Raw genomic sequence first — 22464 nt, 5'->3', positions numbered from 1 at the left:
TACTCGCTTCATCTCTGTCTGTCCGTCATTGGCCATCTCCCTCTCTTGGTATCGCTCCCTGGATGCACTTTTGCATATTTCGTTTGTTTGTTATCTGAGTGCCTCCGTCGTGTGACCGGCCGCCTTCGTCTCTCTCTCTCTGTCTGTCTCTCTGTCTGTCTGTCTCCTGTCTCAGTCCCTGGATCGGACTCTTGCTCCTTCTGTGGCTTGCCCCCGCTGGGTGAGTGTATTACGAGCTTTGGCGCAAGAGTCCAAGTTCAAAGCCATATTTGACTTAGGAAAAATCAATAAAAAGATCGCAAGCTGCGATGGCACATGCGTGTTATTCCTATCCAGCCGATCCGGCCTTTCTCATAATGAAATTATTGCCAAGTGATTGAAATCTATTTATGCTAATTTACGTGTGCACGGGCCAGGGACTGGGACCGGGATTGGGACTGGGACTGGGTCTGGGGCTGTGGGCAGGCGGACTGGGGGGCAGGAGAGCCGGACCAGCGTCGGAGCCACACGTTGCCCAACAGAATTGTTCCAAGGTTGTGCTAGTTGCAATAGTTGCGGCTCGCAAACACACATTTCCGCATTTCTGCAGCTGCAACTTTTTGGGCCGAGGACCCAGGCGCAACGCGCCGCACCGCCCACCAAAACCGCTTCGACTTGGGCCCGATCTTGATTAGAAGTGTGTGTGCTGCTGCCCCTTGTTGCCTTTTCGAGTCGTCGCAGCCGCAGCCACAGCCACAGCCACAACCGAAGCCGTTGACAATTTTCAATTAAAATGAGTTGAGGTTATGTCTGTCCGACTGTGTGGGCGGATTAACACACACGGACGGACACACATGGCAACGCCTAAGCCATGACTGACACTGTCTCCCTCGCTCTCTCCCTCTGCCTCTAGAGCTACGACTCCCAATCTGGACTCCAACACCAGCTCTGGGCTGCTCTTGACTCCGGGTCGATTGCTGTGAATAGCCAGATATTTAAGCCCCAAATTGTCATGCGGCTTATGTGAAAAGTTTGCCCCGCTCTTGACATCTATTTGACTGTGCTTTGGAGGCCCATTGATGCAGAGCAGGCACAGCGAGGGCTGCTCGAAGCGTTGTTTGCCGGACCAGGAATAGTTTGGACTTTGGTCTGGAGCAGCCCTCGCTGGTGTCAAACGCTCTCAATTGTGCTTTAATTGTGAAGGGGCTTGGTCATAAGAGTCCGCAGCCCTTCTTGTTTGTATGAAGCCAAGTCCCAGAGCAATAGATTACGGCTGGGGATTACAGAGAGAGAGAGAGGAAGTCTGAGGCCGAGAGTGGTAGGGGATTGCCTTATCCAATTAGGTGAAACATTTCAAATCGCTAGTACAACAGCACTGTTGCCACATAAAATGCTGAAATTACAGCAGCGGCCTCTGGCCGAGAGCAACAGCAGAAGCAACAGGAACCGCAACGGTAATGATAATGCAGGCGACAAAGAAATCCGAGTCCTCAGCCTCCCCCTCCGCCTCCCCCTCCGCCCGCTCCGAAGTGCAGTTAAATTCTGCCGCCTAAACAGGTTCTCTCTCTGCTTTGGGTACTCGGAGTATTTCGTGGATATATTTTATTGTCTTTTGATGTGCTTTAAAATCCGAGTGCCAGCGAGGGCAAGAATCGATAAAATTTATAGATGCTGGTCAAAGTTGCTGGTTGCCTAGGCAGGAGATACTGAGAACTAGTCGGGGGAACAGGTTCCCAGAGCCACAGCCACAGCCAGAGCCAGAGCCAGAGCTAGAGCCCAGACCCTGCCATGGACCAGACTCCAGTCCAGGTCCCGGCATGGCGACAATTTTAAGTGCGAAATTAAAAGTAAAACAAGCGATTAACATAAATTTCAAGCAAAGCGCTGTAAATGTTCGAACTCCCTGCTCTCCCCACCACCTTACCGATGCAGTAACCAGGAGGGGAACCGCAGATACAGATACAGATACAGATACACCCCAGGTGCCCTGGTGCCCAGATGGAGATGCAGATGAAGACATTGTCGCTGGATCGGATCGGATCGCGGATTTTTAATGAAAACTAATGCAGTTTATTGATTATTATTATTTAATAATGTCAGCATCTTATCGCCCGAATAAGTATAAGAATAAGAATGAGCCGGGCTGGGCAAGCCGACAATCTCCTTAATGAACTGCCCCCGGCCAGAAGTCATTTAAAGAGCCCAATTCGGAACGGCAACGGCAACTGGAATGGAATCGGGTTCGAGATCGGGTTCGGGATCGGAATCGGGACCGTGGCAGGAGAAACGCATTTGATTGCAGTTCATCCACTTGTTAGTCGCACCCGAACAGGCAGCACCACTGACCCAAATCCATGTGGACTCCCCACGTCCAACCCATTTCATGTCACTCCATCTCGTCCATCCATCCATCCATCCATCCAGCCAGCCAGCCAGCCAGCCATTCCAACTCCCTATGTGGCCGCGGAGGAGAACGAGAAATGCATTATTTATGTACATTTGCTGGACGTCCTGGCCCATTGGCAATGGCAATGGCAATGGCCAAAAAGTCAACAATTTGGCATCATGACATGGACACATGGTCTTTGACTCTGGACTCTGGCTGGAACTCTCAATGGGACCGATGATGCACGCTTGTCAGCTGCCTGCCACTCACTGGAGAAATGAGAAAGGGCCGACTCCAACTCCAGCTCCAAGGAGGTGGCTGCGTCTGTGGCTGTGGTGACGGCGGGTCTGGTTAACGTTTTTGCTTGGCCTGTTTGTTTTAGCGCCTGTTGTGACAGCCGACTGCCAGGTTTTTGGCACTTGAAATGGCCAAAACCCAGCTCAGCTGAGCCCAGCTGAGTGTCGGGGGACTGACGCAGATGATCAACCGAAGCACACTCATTACGCACTGATCGTGATCACAGGCTGTCAATAAAAAGCGGGCCCATATCCTAGAGATCCAGATCCTAAGGGGGAGAGGCATCAGCCGCTCTCACTCGGGGGCGGGGGGAGATGCTTCCCCCGATCTGCTAGAGAGTTGTTAACAATTCAGCAGCAACAGTCGCCAAAGGAGGCTCTAAAACGGGGCCAGAGCAACAGACATCCACAGAAACAGCAAGAGGAACAAGCAGAGACTCCAACTACAATCGCTGACCAAACTTGGTCCGGACACTTCCAAACAGTAAATGTTGTACAAGTTGAGACCCAGATTGATTGCTAATGTCAATAGAAGATGAAAGATTCTCGGGTTCTCACAACTCTCGGACTAATTATGTTCTAGACAGACACAGAAACAAAGAGAGAGAGAGAAAGACACAGAGAGGGGCACAGGGACTGGGACTGGGACTCGGACTGGGACTGGGACTGGGAGTTTGAGCTGGGTCCGAGTTCGCGTCCGCGTTCGGGTCTGCAATTGAAAACATGAATTCATATTTAATTCCCCGGGCTCGAGAACCTGGCAGCGGTCTGAGCAATCTCCCAGCAATTTATTTGGGCCCCGGCTAATGAAGTCATTTGGCGGCAGGGCCGCAGGTTCAACGTGATTTGCCTTTGATTAGCATTGCGGTCCGATAAATTGTCTGTCAATCCTCTGTTGGCCATTTAGCCTGGCCGTGTTTTATGCCCAGCCATTTGCTAACCCACCGGCAAACATTTATTTGTTTGCCCAGACCCAGACACAGGCCTGGGCTCGATGTGGATCTGGATCTGGATCTCGACTTCGATTTCGATTTCAGGTCTCTGGCAATTGGCGATTGTTCACGCCACGGTCAGGTCGTATCGGGCGACTCAATCACCATACAGAACGGAGTCAGAGTTAGACTCAGAGCTGAGCTGCTGCTGAAGCTGGATCTATTGTTGGATCTGGCGTGTGTGCCAGTGCCAGTGCCATATGGATAGACAATGGTTCCTGTTTGCATTTCGGTCGATAACCCGACCTCCACACAGTGTCCCATGTTGGATCCGATCGTTGTTGTTTCTGCGGCTCTATCTTTGGCCGGGATCGGATCTGTGGGATTATGTAAAACCTCAGCCCTCCTCTGATCTGCCATGGTACATATGTACATAGCTCCAAGTTACAGTTCCAGTTCCACTTCCACTTCGAATTGTTATTTCAGGCAGGCCCACGCAACTGATTTGATTTTTGTGACACAATTGAATTATTTATTGGATTAGTGGCCATACAAAAAGCGAGCTTAGGGAGCAGGCAGCAGGGAGCTTAGCGCGTACAGACAGACACTCAGATCGCCTTGGCGGCCCGGCCCGATCCACTGCGGAAGTCGCTCGGAACAAAGCCTCCATTTGTTGACACATTCCCATTTCCCCGTCGCCTGGAGAGAGCGAGCGGATGGATGCCATCCAGTATGCAAATTGGAGGCCCGAAGAATGTTATTCATTCAGGGGGCCAGACACAATGGTCCCCTGGAATGCCAGATCTTAAACACTTGGCAATTTGTTACGATAAGACAAAAGTGTCAAAAGTTGGGCATACTCGTACGCACAACAAGACTGTCAATTAAGGCGAGAAGAGCCGTTGACAAAAGCCTTTCCAGTCGCGGATGGCCGTGTAGAAACGCCTTATGATTTATGGCACGAAAGTTCCTCCACCCACGAAAGACACCGATCAGGATACCCTGTGGGGACTAGATAAATGGTTGCCCTCTAATTGAGTTTGGCAAGAAGAGAGGCGGAGAAGGCCATCCATGGATACCCTTTTAATCACTTGTCTTTGCCAGTGCACTATTTTTGTGTCGGGACCCGATCTAGAATTGATCTATTATATATTATTTATTAATTACAGACATGTTTTGCATTCTACGAATAAGATTCATGGAGCCACAGCCACAGTTTGAGCCAGGACGGAATTGGCTTCCAAGTGAACAAAAGGTTCGTCTAATTTCGTTAATATTTAGCCTAGAATTGTTATTGTAATTTTGTGGTCTTTAATAGAGAAAATGGAGCCCTAAGTCTTATTGTTCGAATATGGAATGTATTTTTTTTAATATATTGCTAAAACGTTTATTGTATACTGCCCAAAAATCATTAGCTGATTCATTAGCTTTTCAGAATTTCAGGATACCAGAAAAATATTTCTCTTTTGAGATAAACTATTATACTTTAATGACCAGCTATAGTTTAAGGCTAGCCGATTGGCTGATGGAAGGACAGTCCTGCAAAGTGTCAGACTCCACTCGGAATCAGGTATACCCGATGTGAGGGCACAGCGCAAGGGGGAGCTGCTGAATCATTTGATTGTGGTTTGACTTGAGCGCTAATGTCCAAGACAAACAATGAGTTGACCAAATATGAATGTGATATTCTTATGCAAAATTACTTTATAATTTAATTTTTATTGGATTTCTGATTTTATTGATTCGCCGGACACTCCCAGGCGCCTTTGTAGGTTCGCCTCTCCTCTCCTCTCCCGGACAGCTGTCTTTCCACTCTTTATCAGGTCTGTAAATCTTGGCTTTTTCGCCTTCTTTTTCGGCGGTTGCAGACGGTGCGGTAGGGTAGGGGAGCCAACAATCCACAATTGATTAAAAATGTAAATTGTTTATTTATTTTAAAATATTTTTCTCTCCATACGTATCCACCCCACACATACATACATATATAACATATCGGAGTTAGATTCCGAATCAAGTCTGAGTGGCATTGTTATGTAAAAAGCGATCAAACCGAAAAATATGAATGACTATACGAAAAAGATTGTTTATGAGGCTTTTCAGTCTGTTTCTGTTTTCGGTTTCTGTCTCTGTCTCTGGATTGCTGTGCTCAAACACAGTTTTTGTGTCTTGTGCATGGATCGGGGACCTTTCGGTATGGATTAAGTCATAAAAAGAAGATAAAAACTTGTCCGAAATATCGTGTAACCTTACTATATGCCATATCGATATGGATATGGATATGGCTCTGGATACGGGGGTCGGGTCGGCCCACATAAAAGGTTCTGTCGACCATTAAAATTTGCCTCCATAAATGTCATAAAATGTTCATCAGATCGCATAGTTTTGGCCCGTTTTACGAGCTGGCCGGAGCGGCAAGAGTGGCCTGAAAGTATATAAATTTCACGACTTATCGGCTGCGGCTACCGTTGACGATGTCCGAGGGATTGTCCGGACCGACCCCCACCCAACGGAGAAATCACTTTCCACTCTCCGAGCTGCACTTGAGCCGATGGATAGAATTGGGGGCAAAATTCAAATTTAACGCTTTTCAAGTTGCGGCATTTGTCAAGTGGTAGAGATCGTTGTTGCCACAAGTGGAACAAATAGACAAGGCGCACAGACATCATGGTGTGTGGCTGCCACTCGAGAGTGGTCCTACAGAAATGCTCGAATTTTGACTTACTTTGAAATATGATGAGGCGTATTTTTGAAATATTGTGGTGCAAGACTTCCAAATCCCGATTCCCCTTAATTAAACCCCATTGTGCAGGGTGCCAGGATGACAGGGAGAGGGGGCTGGAAATTGGTTTAATAATTTTAATTAAATGCGAGTCACATTTTTGTGCTCTGCCAATGGCAGTGCGTCCAATTGAAAAGCGTCAGAAGCGTTTATATTTGGCTTGTTTCATGGCCTGATACGTTGCGACAAATGCATCTCCTTCTGGTCGAAGGCAACACCTTGTCCCACGGCAGTCCTATGCCCAGTCCCCGCACCCTCCTCGCAACCGCAACCACATGCTGGCTCAAAGGATGTGAGGATTCTGGAGCGGCTCTTGGGCTGTTCGCTGCCGGTTTCTTGGTATTTTTGGGTTGCCGTTGCCGTTGCGTTGCGTTGCCGCTTTCTTGCCCCATGGTGTTGGGTTTCACATTCGGCCAGCAGAGTCATCAAATTTCCAAGCCAGGCCCAAGACCCTCTGCTGGATCTGCCGGAGGTGGACTGGGCCCTGGCTAGAAAAGAAATTCATTTGCATTTATCTAAATCACATAATCATAATCATAATCATAATCATGGTGATCGTCATCGTCTTCGTTGGATCTGTAGAAACTTTCCCGAAGTGGGCATAAATTAATACAGTTTATTTATCAGTCAGTCAAGCAGTCGCTGTATTAATGGCCGCCGATTAAGCCATCACCCATGGCGGGGTGGAGGGGGACAAATATTGTATAGAATTCCGTCGCCTCGGAATCAGGTATGAAATTTTTCACCCATCACAACAAATGACTGAATTTTCGGAGGGACAGCGAACGGAATTCAATTCGTTTTCGGTTGCACAGGGAACTCCTGCTGTGAACTTATGCGAAAAGAATCGAACGGGCTGTCGCCTCCAGCGAGCGCTGTTTGGGTCAGGGGGCGACAGGCAGGGCCAAGGGGCGAGGGGCTCCATCCGCTGTGCTTTCGTATTTAAAACAAAGTGTCATGTGTCATAATGGCACCGGCGGAGTAACAGTTAAATGATGAAACGCCATGGGATTTCCAAAATGGTTGCCCTGGCGCCATTTTCTGCATGTGCGAGCGAGAGATTCGGCCAACAAGTGGCAATTACTTTCACTGTGGCAATTTCGGGGGGTAAAACAGCAGCAGTAGCAGCAGCAGCAGCAGCAAAAAAAAGCAGCACCAGAAGCAGAAGCAGTAGAAGTTAATGATGTTGCCACATGCTTTTCATTGGCGGCCTCCGTTCCCATCCCGTCCCGTCCCGTCCCGTCCCGTCCCATGCTGAATGCTGATGATGGCCGACCCGGCAGCCGGCAGCCGGCTGCGGTTGCTTCTTCCCCTGCTGCATCTGTTAACCCTCCCCACCCCCCGCCCTCTGCCGTAAACGACTTCAATTACATGCGAACGAATGCCAAGTGTGTGTATGTGTGTGTCTCTGTGTATGCGTCTGAGGCGGGGCTCTGGCAAAATGGCGATTACTTCTCCCCCCAGCCCGGCTGCTCCTTGTCGTTCTGTGCTGGTTCGTGGCTAAGTTTGCCGTCGGTATTTGGCGCAGAGCTTTCCACTCGACTACTCTCCCTGACGGATCGTTTCGACTCGTTGGCGGCGAGAGGAGAGGCGAGCCACCGGGAATGAGGTTGCCACCGTCAGACAGTTAACGAGCAAATCGATGCTGGGGACATTGTCGCTGCAGCTCTTATCGCCTGCACCGCTCCGTCTCCATCTCCATCTCCGTCTCCATCTCTATCTCCGATCCACTCCAGCTGAATCGTTGTCCAGCCTACTTTGTGTTGTTCTCCGTGTTGCTTCCAGCAATTGCCACAAACACATACTCTCTCAACACACACACACATACACACACACAGACAGCGCGATTGAACGCTGATCGCAATCGCGAAGGCTGCCAAACGTTTCTATGCAAAGTGCCTCCGATCCACTGCATCCACCGTGGCTGGGGCTCCGCTCCACTGCTGCTCCACCTCTGGTGGCTGGTTCTCCGCAAGAACCTGTTGTCTTTAGGCTGCCGTTGGCTGGGGCAGGTCCATCCCAGCTATCAAGATGACCAAGGGGTGAACAAATTCATTCAGTCATTCATCGAAACAAATTGGTTGACTGATGATGACGATGACGATGGAGAAGAACATGGAGACGCTGACGCTGACGATGGCAATGCCAATGGCGAAGGCGCAGGCGCAGGCGCAGGCGAAGGGGAGCTGGACCAATGACAAGCCTTAACTTGTCAATCTGGTTATGTCAATTTGCTGTTTGTTTTTTCCCCTGCCGCTGCCGCTGCTGCTGCTCCTGCTCCTGATCCGGCTCCTCATCCTGTTGCCACGTTTTGCCTATCCCCAATCCAGCTCCATTTGCGTGTCTGGGGACCCAACGTTTTATTTATTCGTCGCCAGACGCATTTCCAATGCACACCCGTGTCATCCGATAAGCCAGCCGGGGCTAACAATTACTATCGCATAAATAACCGTTTACCCGTTTAGTCTTAACGTACTCCAGGGGAATCAAATCTACGATTGCCACACACGACACACGGCACACCGCTCACCGCTCACCTCTCATGGATCGGGCGGCGGCGACACCACGAAATCAATTTGTAAGCGGACATTTTCGGACCAAACCTAACCTGAAACTCTCTGTTAAATGAATGTTTATTGCCGGCCAGGGGGAAGGGGCCGGAGTGGTATGGGGACGCGGGTAAAGGAGGGGGCGTGGTCAAATTTACGCGGAAAACGCATGCGCGAAGACGTCAATATCAAATCACATCTCGGCCGGGTGTAGGTGTAGACGGGGAAGAATGCTTTACACTGAGATAGAATCATGTAATCTGGACGTATGTAAATTAAAGTTCTTCAAACGCACACATGGGGCCTCGGCTTTATGTGTATTCTCTATATATGTATACTGGTATTCCAAAAAAAATTGAGCCTCTTCCTCATTCCTCTCTATTACAATTCACTTCATTGCGACGTGCTCACACGCACATTTTCGTTATTTTCTTAGATTCGTTCGTCTGCTCTTTCTGGTCTACTACTTTTGCATGTTTCTTGCATTATTTTTTCTACGATGCACTTTTTATTTTGATAGAAAATTGACGGAAACTGCTGTCATCTCATTTAACTACGATTTTGTACAAAAAACCGTTGCAGTGGAATGTCGTCTGGCTTTCAACTTCGCAGCAGATGCCGGCTATCGGCTATCTATCGACTCGTAGCGTAGAGCCTATTTCTGGAGCCCGATACTTTCTCTCAGTGCTGGCCTGGAAGGTGTGGTGTTCCACCTCACTCGGTGGGTGTGCGGATAGATTCTCGAGAGCCTCTGCACGCCATCAGCCGTCCGCGGGGAGTGAGTGCTGTACAGCATTTGCAACAATTGCATAAATTTCTCATTTTTATGACTGATAGTGTAAGAAATAGGCGTGGCACACGTGAGACGGCGTTGCAAGCTGTGTTTTTGGCGCTGCCGCTCAACTAAGCAGAGTCCGATTCCGGGCTCCACGCAATTGAATCTCCCGCATGTCATACATAAAATATACATGTGCCAGATAGTCAGCCAGGCGGACATCGGAATGCTCTCTGGGTTTCATCTTCCTTCTGTGGCTCAGCACAGAGCCTGGGCCTCTATCGTCCAGAATTGATCAATTGGGCGTTGCCACAGTGCGACTGAGACAGCGACTAAAGCTCCGCCGGTGACTGTGGCAGGAACAGCGGCAGCGCCTGAGTAATGGCAGTCAAATGCCCGCGGACATCATTTCCATAATGTCCTTCACAGGGCAGGCCAGCTCCCTTTCAGGTGCACTCGGCTCAGAGCTGCTGAACTATGCAGCAAGGCGTTCACCTGGACGTGGACGTGGAGCTGCACCTGGACAGGCAGAGGCAGAGGCATGGACAGTGCAGAGTGGCAGCTTGTAACAGATTTGTATCGCATTTTATATGCCACAATTTTCGTTTGATATTTATGTCGATAATAAAATTAAGATGATGAGCGAAATTGCACTCTGAGCGGTGCATGAAAGGGGCGGCCACTTCCGAAAGGCATACACACGGGCGCGATGGCAGGGCCCAGACCAGGGCAAATGGACGATCCACCTCATCCCCCAGGGGCACGAACCCAGATGGGGGCAAGGGTAAGGGCAGGGGCAACCAATCAAGTGCAAGAGGCAGCTGTCGCAGCACCAGATCAATCTTCGGTCATTTGCGCCGTTGTATGCCTCGATTAACTCGATGAGAAAGCCCCAGAAAGTTATCCTTCGCCGTTTTCAAAAGTTTCGTTACTAATTTGCATCAGAGATTCTCATGAGAGATATGTGAATATCTCTGAATACTCAGAATGTTGCTGGATTGCTGGAGCCAGTTCCCGACCAATTGACAAAGGGACCAATCCTTAGCTACCCTCTGGTTGAATATGGATGGACTTAGGTCGGACATGGCAAGGACCACCAAGGTTCAAGTCATTTTCCAATCGTTTTGTATTGAAAGCCCCATCGTGCTCAATTTGAGTTGTTTTTTATGTCGTTTTTGTGGTGCCGAAATGTGTGGAAGCCATCAACAATGCAGATCGATTGCTGTGCCACGTCACCGCAGGTGAGACTCAAGTGCTCCAGAAGATCCACATCCACATGCAGCTTCCCAGGCCAAGGGAATCGATGTTGATGCGAGATTAGCAGAGCGCTGCAAGCTAAACATCATCCAGTCCATGCTCAAGCTCTGGCAGGGGATATCTGGCATATCTATACTGGTTAATAACAATAATCAGCCATGGCGCAGTACAAGCCAAGTACGTACATGAATGTAGCTGCCGCGCGGAGGGGGCGCACCAAGAGTGTGCACCAAGAAGGGAGAGAGAACAGGGACACACATCCGGATGATGGCCATAACAACAGCTGTCAAAGTCCGAAAGATGAGCAGCAACAAGCCGGGCAAAGAGGAGGCAGGCCCAGTCCCAGCCCCAGCCCCAGCCCTGACGACAATGACGACGTTGACGATGTGCCGCCCGTCGATCGGCTAGAGATCAGACCAGAACAGACCAGACCCAACAGACCATGGCAGGCGGCGAGGAATTTTCACAGCCTCGGGTGCAAATTACCACGAAAACAATTTCTGCTGTCCCTGCAACTGCGACTAGAAAATGGCAGCAGCAGGGGCAGCGGCAGAGGCAGAGGTAGAGGCAGTGGCAGTGGCAGATTTCCAGGATAAGGTATGCCTGTTGAAAGCATGCGTCAAAAAGGATTGAGGATGAAGATCATGACGAACAGGCAGTGGCAGAGGCAGTGGCAGTGGCAGTGGCAGAGGCACTGGCGGGATTGTCGCTGCAGCTTCTGTTGGCTGCGGTTGCATAGACGTTGTTCTTGCTGTTGCAGTTGTTGTCTAGCCAGCAGATGTCTGCAATGTTTTTGCCGCACTGTCATTGATGAAGCATAAAATTATGGGAGGTAACATGGATGTGGATGTGGATGTGGATGAGGATGTGGTGTGCTGAACATGGGAAAATGGCCGACTGGCGATGGATTAAGGCCGGCCATGTGTCGGATCGTTGGTTGGCTGAAAGTTCTGCCAGCTGCCGCCGGTGGAGCGTGGAGAGGGGTGGAGAGGGGAGGGGAGTTCTGTGGCAAGTGCATAATTAAGCCTTCCGCCAGCGTGTTTTGCATGGCCGCGATTTTGCACACTTGAGCAGCGATTGGCTGCCGTGATTGGTGCCTACTGCCGCTGCCGTCCGAGCCGTCCGAGCCGTCCGAGCCGTGCCGAGTTGGCCCGGCTAGTAGCCACTGGCGTCGCGGTCAAGCTCATAGATCATTGCACTTGCTCTGCCGCATTCCAGAGCCATGATTTTGGCTCCACTTTTCTCCGTCCGAATGCAGCTCTCTCCCGATCCGAGCCGATCCTCCCGCTCCCTGTGGTCTGCATTGTTCAATGACTTTTGCCAGGAATTTGACGCCGCAAAAGCGGTAACAAGAAAATAAAAGAAACGAGAGAAAAGCCGCCAGCAGCCGGCCTATCAGAGTTGCCAATTTCGATAACTGTTGCAACACCTTGACACGGGGGCACGCAATCTCTGATTCCCAAATCCCAGCACCCTGTCGCCTCAGTCGGCCATCCTTTTCGCATCCTTCTCTTTCTCTGTACCGCCTGTCGCTGTGTGTGGCTCAGAGCAATGGCCATGGCAATGGCAATCACGGTCAGCACCAGCGGCAGTGGCAGTGGCACCACCGGCATCACAGCCCCATCTCCATCTGCAACAACAGAAACTTTGCTTGACAACTTGTAAGCAAAGTGAGTGAAAATGAGTGAAAACCTTTCAGAGCTGGCAGCCAAATAAAGCGGAGAATGTGGCTTTCAACCATCTGCCCAGCCAGATACCCTGGGATTTCAAAATAATTTCGTATGAACTTAGATCTGGACTGTCGCTAGTTTTGGAAGGTAATACGCGTGGGTCCTTTCTTTTGTGCCATAGAAGTACAGGCCATCCCACCTGCTAGGGTGTTTCCATCTTCCATTCATTTGCTGAAGCGACTTTCTCTTCCTCTTTTTCTGCATGTTCATTCTCATCCCCGTCCTCGTCCACGTCCTCCCTCTGTCGCCCGGTCGCACTGTCGCATTGCGTGCAGTGAATTCTACCCACAGCGATCCGGCCTGGTCCGCACCGATCCGATCCGATCCGACCTGGCCTGGCCTGGTCCGGTGATCATATCCTGCGGACGTTCATAAACATGACAGTTTGAGCAATTTCCATCAATCACTTTTTTTGGCTGCTTTTATTTTGTGCCTTCTTTTTTGTGCTCGCTGGGATATCGTGACTTTTGGGGGCATGAAAGAAAACCATCCTGCTGCGGATGGATGGATGCTGGATGGATTGGTGGCCGCTGGTCTGCTCCCTGCTCCCTGCCCCCATCTCCCCTCTGCCAGACTGCCGGCAACTTAAATATTTCCACTTTATTACATACGAGGTTTTTGTGGTATGTGGTCTGTGCTCTGTGGTCTGAGTAGTGCGGAGAGGGTGGGCGGGATTCGGCGAGGATGAGATCAAACAACAAAGCGGTTCCGCATGCTAATGAATGCGCAAATACAACAAACTAATTTAAACGGTTCTCGGTTCGATCGCAATCAAGGCGTAGCCGTCTTGGGGCCGTCTACCCAAGTCTGATCCAATTTTTATACAACTTTAACACCAATCAATTAGCACAGGGGCAGGAGGCATACGGGAGGGGATACGGGACGGGCCCCTAATGAACACGCACTCGAACGGCGTCTTTTGAACGGAGGTACAGACTCCTCTCTGTAGACACTTCGCGCCTCGACACAACAACATTTGTTTGCCGCCGCTGCAGCGCCGACTTTTCACACGCTGCCGCTAAGTGCGCCTCGGAAAATTTGTGGCACAGCGCCGCCCGCTCCCCTGAAGAAATGCGCCGTACAACTTCATTTCCACGAGCGAAACTGAAGCCGAAACATCAAATCGCAATTAAGAGAAGTTCAACAAAAAATATTACAAGTGTCCGCTAAGCAGAGCTGCACTGCGGGAAACGGGTTTATTCGGGGCCCACTTGCCCACTTGTCCCCTGCCCAAACCCAAACCCATGTCCGGGTCCATGTCCGCTCCATGTCCACGTCGGAGCCGACAGCGGCGGCGACTTTCGTCTAATCAATTCCGCAATCGATGTTCATAAATTTATTCCAATTCGGACACAAATTACACGGCTGTAGGGTGTTCAACATGGCACTCGATATGTAGGATCAATTGGGTTAAGCTTCGATCAAGAACCGATTGAATGGCAGTAGCAAATCGTATTTGCTCAGGGTTTTCCCAATAGAAGCCCCCTGTCGAAGGGGGACACTCTTCACATCAGTGATAGTCCATTACATTACTTAAATTCTGTTGCATGGGCATCAGAAGTTTCCATTTTGGAGTCGGCAAGGCCGGAGAGCTGGACTCCAAAATGTTCCCATAAATCATGTGCTAATGTCGGACGCCGGCAGCAAATGATTGAATTAGCCAAGCCGCAGCGATATCGGGCAATACCAATTTCGTAAATTAGCCAAATCTAACGTTCGCGATAGCAAAGCCGAAGCCAAGTCTCTAAGCCGCCAACTATCGTCGGCTGTGCCTACCTCAACAGCACCTGAGTCTGTGTCTGGGGCTGGGTCTGCGGCTGGGACTGGGCCTGCGACCGAGTCTGTACTGGGCCTGTACCTGGCCAGAACAAGTTGTACTGTAATTATCAGAGCCTAATTAAATCGTTGCTTTATGCGATATCAGTCACTTGTCGCTTGGCCGGGCTTTGACACAGTTTTGCACGGGTTTTTTTTTCGCATAGTTTGCGTTTTCGATTTCAGCTGAATTTTCACACTTTTCACGCCGCAGATTTGTCGCGGCGGTTTAATTAGATTGAAGGCGTATTGGAGGGGCGGAGGCTGCTGATAAATTGCTGTTTGGTTATGAAATTGAACGGATTTATGGCCGTTCCCTAGACTGGGACACAAATCAGTGGCTTTCATCGCCGCCAGCAACACTTGCCACAGTGCGAGCCAAAGTCCGAGTCACATTCAGAGCCAGAGCCAGAGCCAGCGCCGAGGAGCGTTTAAGCCAGCACATAATTTACGCTTAAGCATGACTCTTGACCAAAATCAATAAATCCACTCGCCATTCCCACAACAAAAGAAAATCTCCAGCCTGCGCTCCACTCGCCAAAGTGGAGAAGTGGGGGAGTGGCAGGCTGGGGGGCTAGGGACTGGGGCTACGCACTGACTGCGGCTCCTAGCAACAACATCTACGTGCCACTGCGGCTGCGGCTAACCTAATATTGTTTGAAATTTATGATTTTGAACTCTTTGCCAGTTGAACCATACCCCGTACTCAAGTCCCACGCCGGCGGGTATACTCGTAGGAGGTTCTGCGTTCACGAATGGGCTGAAAGTGTGGGATCCAGCCGTTTCTTTGCCTACATCCTAGGGTATCCCAGGGTAGATTCTCTTCGAAGCCGTGCATTTTTGTGCCGTATGTGCCTTGCATATCTCGCTTTTCCACTGTGATGAACTGGAACTCAGTCGGATTGGGCAGTCCCAGGCGGTTGCGTGGGCGTGTCCTGCAAAGGGCGACGAGGAGGCTAGTAGGTGGCAGGTGCCCTGCTGCGGCCCTGCTGCACACCTCTTGTGTGTGTCTGCAACAATATTGGCTTAACCTAATTTGTGTGGCTGGGCATAGACGTTTTTGTGTTGGCCACTAATCACACGAGGCCCGGGGAGTAGGGGGAGGGCGAGTGAGTTACCTGGAAATAGCAATCAAATCACAGAGAGAGCGGGAGAGAGAGAACCGGCCCTGTCAGGCATCTGTCATGCAGAGGATAGCAGGCTCGCTATCGTCTGAGTCTGCGCAGAGGAGCGGTGGCTGTACTCGAGGCAACGCTTTCGGCATCGGGCTTATCTAATCGTCCGACATTTTCGGTTTAATTTGGCCAGCCGTCGCCACGAGGCGCCTGGAATTGCAACCAAGTCAAGGCCTTTTGGCCAAATTCTCGCGCACCTCAACGTGCGTAGTGACGGAGGGAAAGACGTGGGGGCACTTAGGAGAATGACAGGCTAACCCACTTTCCCAAACGGCCATCGCACGCAGTCGCAGATCGGCCACGGTGACACAACGTGCCACAATATTTCGCTTTGCCGGTGTCTGCGGTTTTCCCTACTTTTCCAGTAATTTTCTTCGTAATGAATACCCACTGGCATACTGGCACTGGCTCTGGCACTGCCATGGTCCACGACCAACTTGGACTAGGAAATTGTCAGCGCCCGGGGCACACGCTCGATGAGCTATGGCAGCCGAAATAAAGCCACCGACTGGAGTCCACTCGGAGCAATCAATAAGCAAGGTCTTCCATTTCATTCATGAGGATATGCACACATACATACGTACAGGTGAAAGTTTGGGGTTTTAAGAGAAGAAAAGGCAAGGATATCGGTGGCCGTCGCGACGGTCTTGCTGAAAAGCGAGAGGCATGCGAGGCATGAATACTATTGTAAAATCCATAAGGAAATACCTCTATAGAAATGTGTATAAAAGTGCGAATAGGATAAGTTGAAGCCAGCCAGCCAGTACTTAAGCCAGCGATCCGCTAGGGTCTATCGTACGCACACAAATGCGCTGCAAAAGAGGCGAATGTGTGCTTGATTCAAACTTAAAGACACAACGGAGAGAGATCCTACATATTCGTATCCGAAAGTTTATTAATTGAATAATTTATTCATCTATCAGGATTTTTTCGGGGGGTACCTAGGTGGTACCAGCTGATGGTTTGGCAACCGTTGGTATGCGCGTGACCCGAGCCACGCTACAGGTTGCCACTTTCCCGAATCTGTGCTGATTGATTGATGCGTTTCAGTTGCAGCAGAAACAAATAAACCCATATGCAAATCTGTCTCTCGGCCAGACATGTAGACTTGTTAGGTGCCTTGTTGACGGCGTTTAACAGACTTTTGAAAATATTTCGACTGGTGCCAGAGCCACTGCAACTGCAACTGCAATTGGTCGTGGTCGTGTTAGTGGTACGCAATCTCAATTTGGGCTAACAAATTGCTCGGCAAATGTTTGCTTAGCCAAGACTTGAGCGGGGCTACGGCGATGGCGATGGCGATGAGGGTAGGGATCTCCAAAGGAAGGGAGAGCCATATGAGTGGTGCCTGGGACTGCAGCGGGGGTTTCCGTGAGAGGGCTGCTCCAAGGGAATGTCAAACTGGATTCGAGTTCACCGCGAAAGCGCCATCTGAGGTGGAAATGTGACTTGGGGTCTAGTTGCGGAACTAAACTCGATCGAATCGAAAATGCACACGAATAAATCAGTGCCATAACCAGAGCCATAAAAAGTCATAAAAGAGCTGGAACGAAAAAGAAACACAAATACAATTTAAGCCGAAAATCAATTACAGAAAATGTCTCAAATGGCCAACAGAAAAAGTAAGCGAAAAATGTTTATTGCCTTGGCGCTGGAATTTTCAAATCAAAGTTTAGTTTGCTCTTATTTTCTGTGTACTAACCTGTCAGTGTGGCCAAGTATCAAACACACGGGGCAGCCAGCACACGGGGCAAGCAGCAACACCAACAGTAACTGCAACAGAAACAAAATGCGGCATTTGTGGTAGCCAAAGCTTTCATTGTCAATATGAAGTGAAGTCAGGCAGCAGGCGACTCGGACTCCGTCTCCGACTCGGACTCGGACTGCACGCAGTGTGGTCGGGGCAGCTAACAAATGTTGTTAACAATTTCATGCTGGCAAGAGCAACAGCAACAGCAACAGCAACAGAAACAACGACAACGACAGCAACAACTCGAACAACTGTCAATGTGCATGAAATAGAAACATTGGCGAGCTGCGAGCTCCAGTCTAAGCTCCACTCGACGAGCTCCAAGCTTCGAGTACAATCCCATGCAGCTGGCTGACTGGCTGACTGCCTGACTGGCTGCGTCAGTGAGGAAATGCATAAAGGCCGAGGAGACAGACAACTCGGGCCAGACTGACAGTCAGTCCGGAGTCCAGTTCTCCGCTGGTCTCCCCAAAATGCAATTGAAAAATTGTGAGTTGTACAATAAATTCCTTCTGTGTGGGATTGCGAAACATTCGGGCTTGATTGAATTATGAAGTGCGTAAGTCTGGCCCGGGGGAAGGGCCGCCGCCCGGCGCCGGGGGGGCCAGAGATCTGTCACAGTGACACAGAGCCAGGCCAAGACAAAAGGCTGAGTGCTGGTCGTGTTTCCCGCGGGAGGAGGCGGCTGAGGAGCAGGCCTGTGAGTCACTCGAGTCTTTGTCGGGGCTGCAGTCTTTTGCATATGCAAATCATGGAACTGAGGACAGGCATTACGCAGTTGTTAACAATTGCGGGGTTTGTCTGGCACCGAAAGGAGGGGGGGCGGAAAAGAAATTGTGATAGACTCCATAGGTCAACAGTAGAATTTGATACAAAGATATTATATCTGGCTGAATCACACAGTTTTTCTGTTTATGGCTGCCACAGGAACGATCGGTGGGCCTGCATAGCTGCCCTAAGACCTACAGCCCCTTCGAGCCAAATAAGTTACGACAGACAGCCGCATTCGGGTGCTAATGGATCGAAATCCACCCGTGGATCTGTCTCCTATGGCCGGAGTTTCTCTTTCGCTCAATTACGACGGCGGCCACAAATGTCAACTGCTTCGGGGGGGAGCTTTCTTTCTCTGCGGCTTACAACTCCATCCCATCGACTGGCGGTTTCCCCATTACCATTTTGGCTCGCAAATCGAATATTTGCAATCTCCAACTGCGTGGGCTGCCGCGACGATGGCAGAAACAAAGGCAGCCTCCGCGGCAGCTGGAGTTGGATCTGTTGGATACTCGTACTCGTACTCGTACTCGTACTCGTACTCACTCGTACGTATGATAAATCTGTGTGCCATGCATTATATTTCATTGCTTAATAAGCCCAGGCAATCTCTGCTGAATGCCCCTGCCCCTGTCCCTGTCGAAGCCCCAGCCACGGCTCCTGCCCCAAGAGTGGCGGCAGTGGCAGCAGCGGTGGCAACTGGTTTGGTCCGCGGGTCAAATTTTTGTATATTTTTCCTTTTTACTTTTGTTTTCCTTCTGCTCAACTCGTGACTTTTCATATTTATGGGGACAGCATCGCTTCGAGTTTTTGCTGCGGCAAAACTTAAATTGGAAGGAGCAGGGGCCGAGCAAGGGGAAGCCGTTGGTGTGGGGGAAGGGGTTAAATTATATTTATACAATATATTATTTAATTGATCATTAATGCTTAAGGCCAGAGTTCAAAGCGGATGCTTGGGTCTGCTAAATTGAAATTAATTTCAGCCCCAAATATGCAAATCTCCCAGATCCCAGATCCCAGATCTCCCAGAGATAGATAGAAGACTGGCCCCGAAATCTTGACGATTTCCAGATAGCACCCGTGGGAGCTCCGTACGAGCGCTATGCACGTCGCGAATATTGTTAATCGAACACCCGAACAAGTTGATCGGCTACTGCGTTTACACGTTGGACTCGGAGCTGGAGTCGGAGCTGGAGTCGGTGTCGGGGCATGTTCACGCAGGTAAGACAAGACGACGTGACCATAAGAACCACGAACAGCACCGAGGAAATATCTCAAACCGAAACTCAAGCGTTCAAAGCTCTGGCCCGGCAGCTTGGGAGCTTGCAAAACAAAATAGTTGGCAATTTTGGGATACACTCACGGAGGGGTACAACGATTTTAGGAACGGGTTGCCACTTGCCCGAGGAGATGGGCTCTGTCCGATGAAAGACTTCGCCAAGTCTTGCCCCTTGGCCCCTCGGAAATTCCACCCACCGTTTAGGGTATTCGCCTATTCGGTGGCACTCATTTGGCACTGGCAAAAACACTCTGTAATCAAACACCAAACAACTAGCAGGAGAACCAGGGAGCGCTACTGTTTGACTAGGCGATTGCGGTGCATGTTGCAGTTGCAGTTGTTGCTTTTTCCTGTTGCAGTTGTGGCGGGGCGTGTGTTGTTGATGCCTTGGCACGCCCCATCACTGGCCACATACACAGGTGGGCAGGTATGTGTGCCGGTTGCAGAGGAACAGAGGAGGGAGCTGCGTTAATTATAAACGCATTAGGCTGGGCAGGGAATTAGAATTAGAATTAGCTTATCGCCCTCCGCTCACACCTCCTTCGCAGCATCAGTCTCCATTCTCTGGGACGAAATACAATGCTAACAAGAGAGAGGGCAAAAGGGGGCAAATAAATAAACCAATATCGTAAATAAACGAATCGTTATCTCTGGCCAGGGCCCGACGCCTTAGCCAGGCCAAGAGACAGCGGCGACGGCGACCTGCAATTAATCACAGCCGACCGACCGAATGATCCCATCTGATTTACATAATTTTATGAACAAACAAACAAATGAGAGGAGGGTAAAAGAGTAATAGATAGGCAGCGAGAGAGGTGGGGACTTGGGAGATTTCACTGCCCAAGCATTAGCCATTCTCTGTGGGCCTGCGCCACAGAGCCACAGAGTTACAGAGTCAAGTGCGGGCCCAAGGAGAGTGCCAGAGTGGGACAGATGATCGACTGTCGTTAAGAGATTTATTGCACTCGGCCTTCTTGCTCCTTCTGCACCAGAGGAATCCGGCGAGGTTCTTGGGGCCGGGCTTGGCCATAAAAATGCAGATCAGAGGATCAACCTCCCAGCCCCAATGAGTCTTGAACTTTCGACACCTTTCGATTCCCGGCCGAACTGTGAAGACACATGTGTGCCTGCTCTCTCAGAGGAGGAGCATTGTGTGTGTTCTGAATTGGTTTTGCCTTTATTTATTTCTTCTCGATTTTAATTGCCAAGAGAGACCCGTGAACGTGAACCCGTCGGCGTCTAGGCTATAAAGGTGCCCCGATATTAATGGCCTTAAAGGCCATCCAGGCAGGGCGAAATGCATTTGCCACAGCCACGGTGAGTGCCACAGACTGTGGCAGAGTGCGCGACTCTTCTGCTCTAACTTTAATGAAGTAATTAAGCCAAGAACTGTCCCGGCACTGTCCGCTGTTCGCAGAGAGCCAATCACGGCCGGCAAAGATGGCCAAAACTTCTTTTGTTTTGCCCAATAGGCCAATCAGAGCAGCGGGCCAAGAGTGGCGCCTCTCCAGGCCTGGCAGGGCACGTCTTCCGCCTCATGAATAACAGTTTAATTGAGTTACCAAGCTCCGTCGAGAGGGCGGGGAGAGGCCCAAGGAGGGGGGGCAAACATTTGGACTCGGCGGCCTCTGTAATTTGACAGCTCGGTGATATTAACGCGATTTGACAGCGACAATGACAGTGTCCGTGTCCAGGTCCGTGTCCGTGTCCGTGTGTGTACTCAAATCAAAGAAGACAAATAAACCAGCGAAGAGGCCCTGGGCGCTGCGCCCTGCCTTTTGTCAACCATCCATCAAAAAGTCGGCGAAAACACCGAAAAAAAAGAGTGGCAGGGGGACGAGGCAGCCACAGAGCGACCCCTCTATGCTCGTAGATGCAGCCGCAGAGCCCCATCATCCATCCCATGTATTGTCAATGAAACTGGTTTCGCGTCAACATCATTCCGTCAGTCAGCCAGGCACGGACTCTGTCTCGGCCACTGCCAGAGATCGGTCCATTCTGGCCAAATACGCACAAGACGCAGGCAGACGACGACTTCGACTGCGACTGTAACTGCGGCATCGGCAAACGCACCGAAGCGATGCGCTTCAAAGATAATAACCAATATGCACCACCACTACCACCACTACTACGACCAGCAACAACAACAACAACGGCAACCTGTGTAACGACCACGCCAACACCAAACACAACAAAAAACAGGCCCAAACGGAGAAGGAGTAGGGGGGACGGGGCTGGAGATGGAGAAACAATCGGAGGGGAATGTAACAAACGAGTGAAAACTAATGGAAAATAATGGAAAAATGTATATTTACAATGGGCCGAGAAAGAGCCGAAAGAACCGCTAAGCAGAACTCGAAGAGGGAAATCTTATAAAGATTTGAGTGACAGTAAAATGGAATGACAGGAGGGAGCGGGGAACGGGGTATGGGATAGGGGCAGGGGGTTCGGCTGATGCTGCCACAGTGACAAACATTAGAAAGCTAATGAAAGTTAGCCACAGACAAAAAATAACAAAGAAATATCCACACGAGCAGGAGGGGCACAGATACAAAGATACAAAGATACATCGTAGTAGGTAGTAGGTGTGCGGCAGTGCGTGTGTGTGTGTGTGTTTCGGATCCGAAACGGTTTGGGATTATTCGATTCTGGATCTGGGTGATAAATTGATCGTGGCACTGTTGAAGGTTACAGCTCCAAGCCACTTTGGGCCGCTTTGCATGCGATATTTGCATGTGCATTTGCATTTGCCCCCCACCACTCTGCCGCTGCCCCCGCCGCTGCCCCTGCCGCTTGTGGTGCGACTCAATTAGAACACATTGTCTGGCCAGGGAGGGGGCACTGGGCAGTGGCTTGCGGGTACTGGCTGCACACAGCGCTCGCCCACGCTCGGGTCTCGGATCTCGGATCGGAGCCATGCGAAACAACTCGAACTGGATCTGAAAAACATCGCAAGTCAAGCGGCGCCAGCGACACCACAGCGATGTGTCT

At 50.3% G+C, this 22464-nt stretch overlaps 1 protein-coding gene across 3 annotated transcripts in view; it reads left to right on the top strand.

The window, feature by feature from the left end:
* Nucleotides 1-22464, top strand: part of LOC6898647 (uncharacterized) — an 86563-nt gene that overhangs the window by 8931 nt on the left and 55168 nt on the right. For all 3 annotated transcript variants that reach the window (XM_015184715.2, XM_033378120.1, XM_033378119.1), the window contains exon 2: nucleotides 4763-4848. The gene's annotated coding sequence lies outside the window, so the exon portion shown is untranslated. The remainder of the gene's footprint in view (nucleotides 1-4762; nucleotides 4849-22464) is intronic.

The sequence above is a fragment of the Drosophila pseudoobscura genome, chromosome 3 (assembly GCF_009870125.1).
Source record: "Drosophila pseudoobscura strain MV-25-SWS-2005 chromosome 3, UCI_Dpse_MV25, whole genome shotgun sequence".
NCBI classification, from domain to species: Eukaryota; Metazoa; Arthropoda; class Insecta; order Diptera; family Drosophilidae; genus Drosophila; species Drosophila pseudoobscura.
Note: the sequence above shows the minus strand (reverse complement) of the source record. Positions and strands in the feature narration are given on the sequence as shown.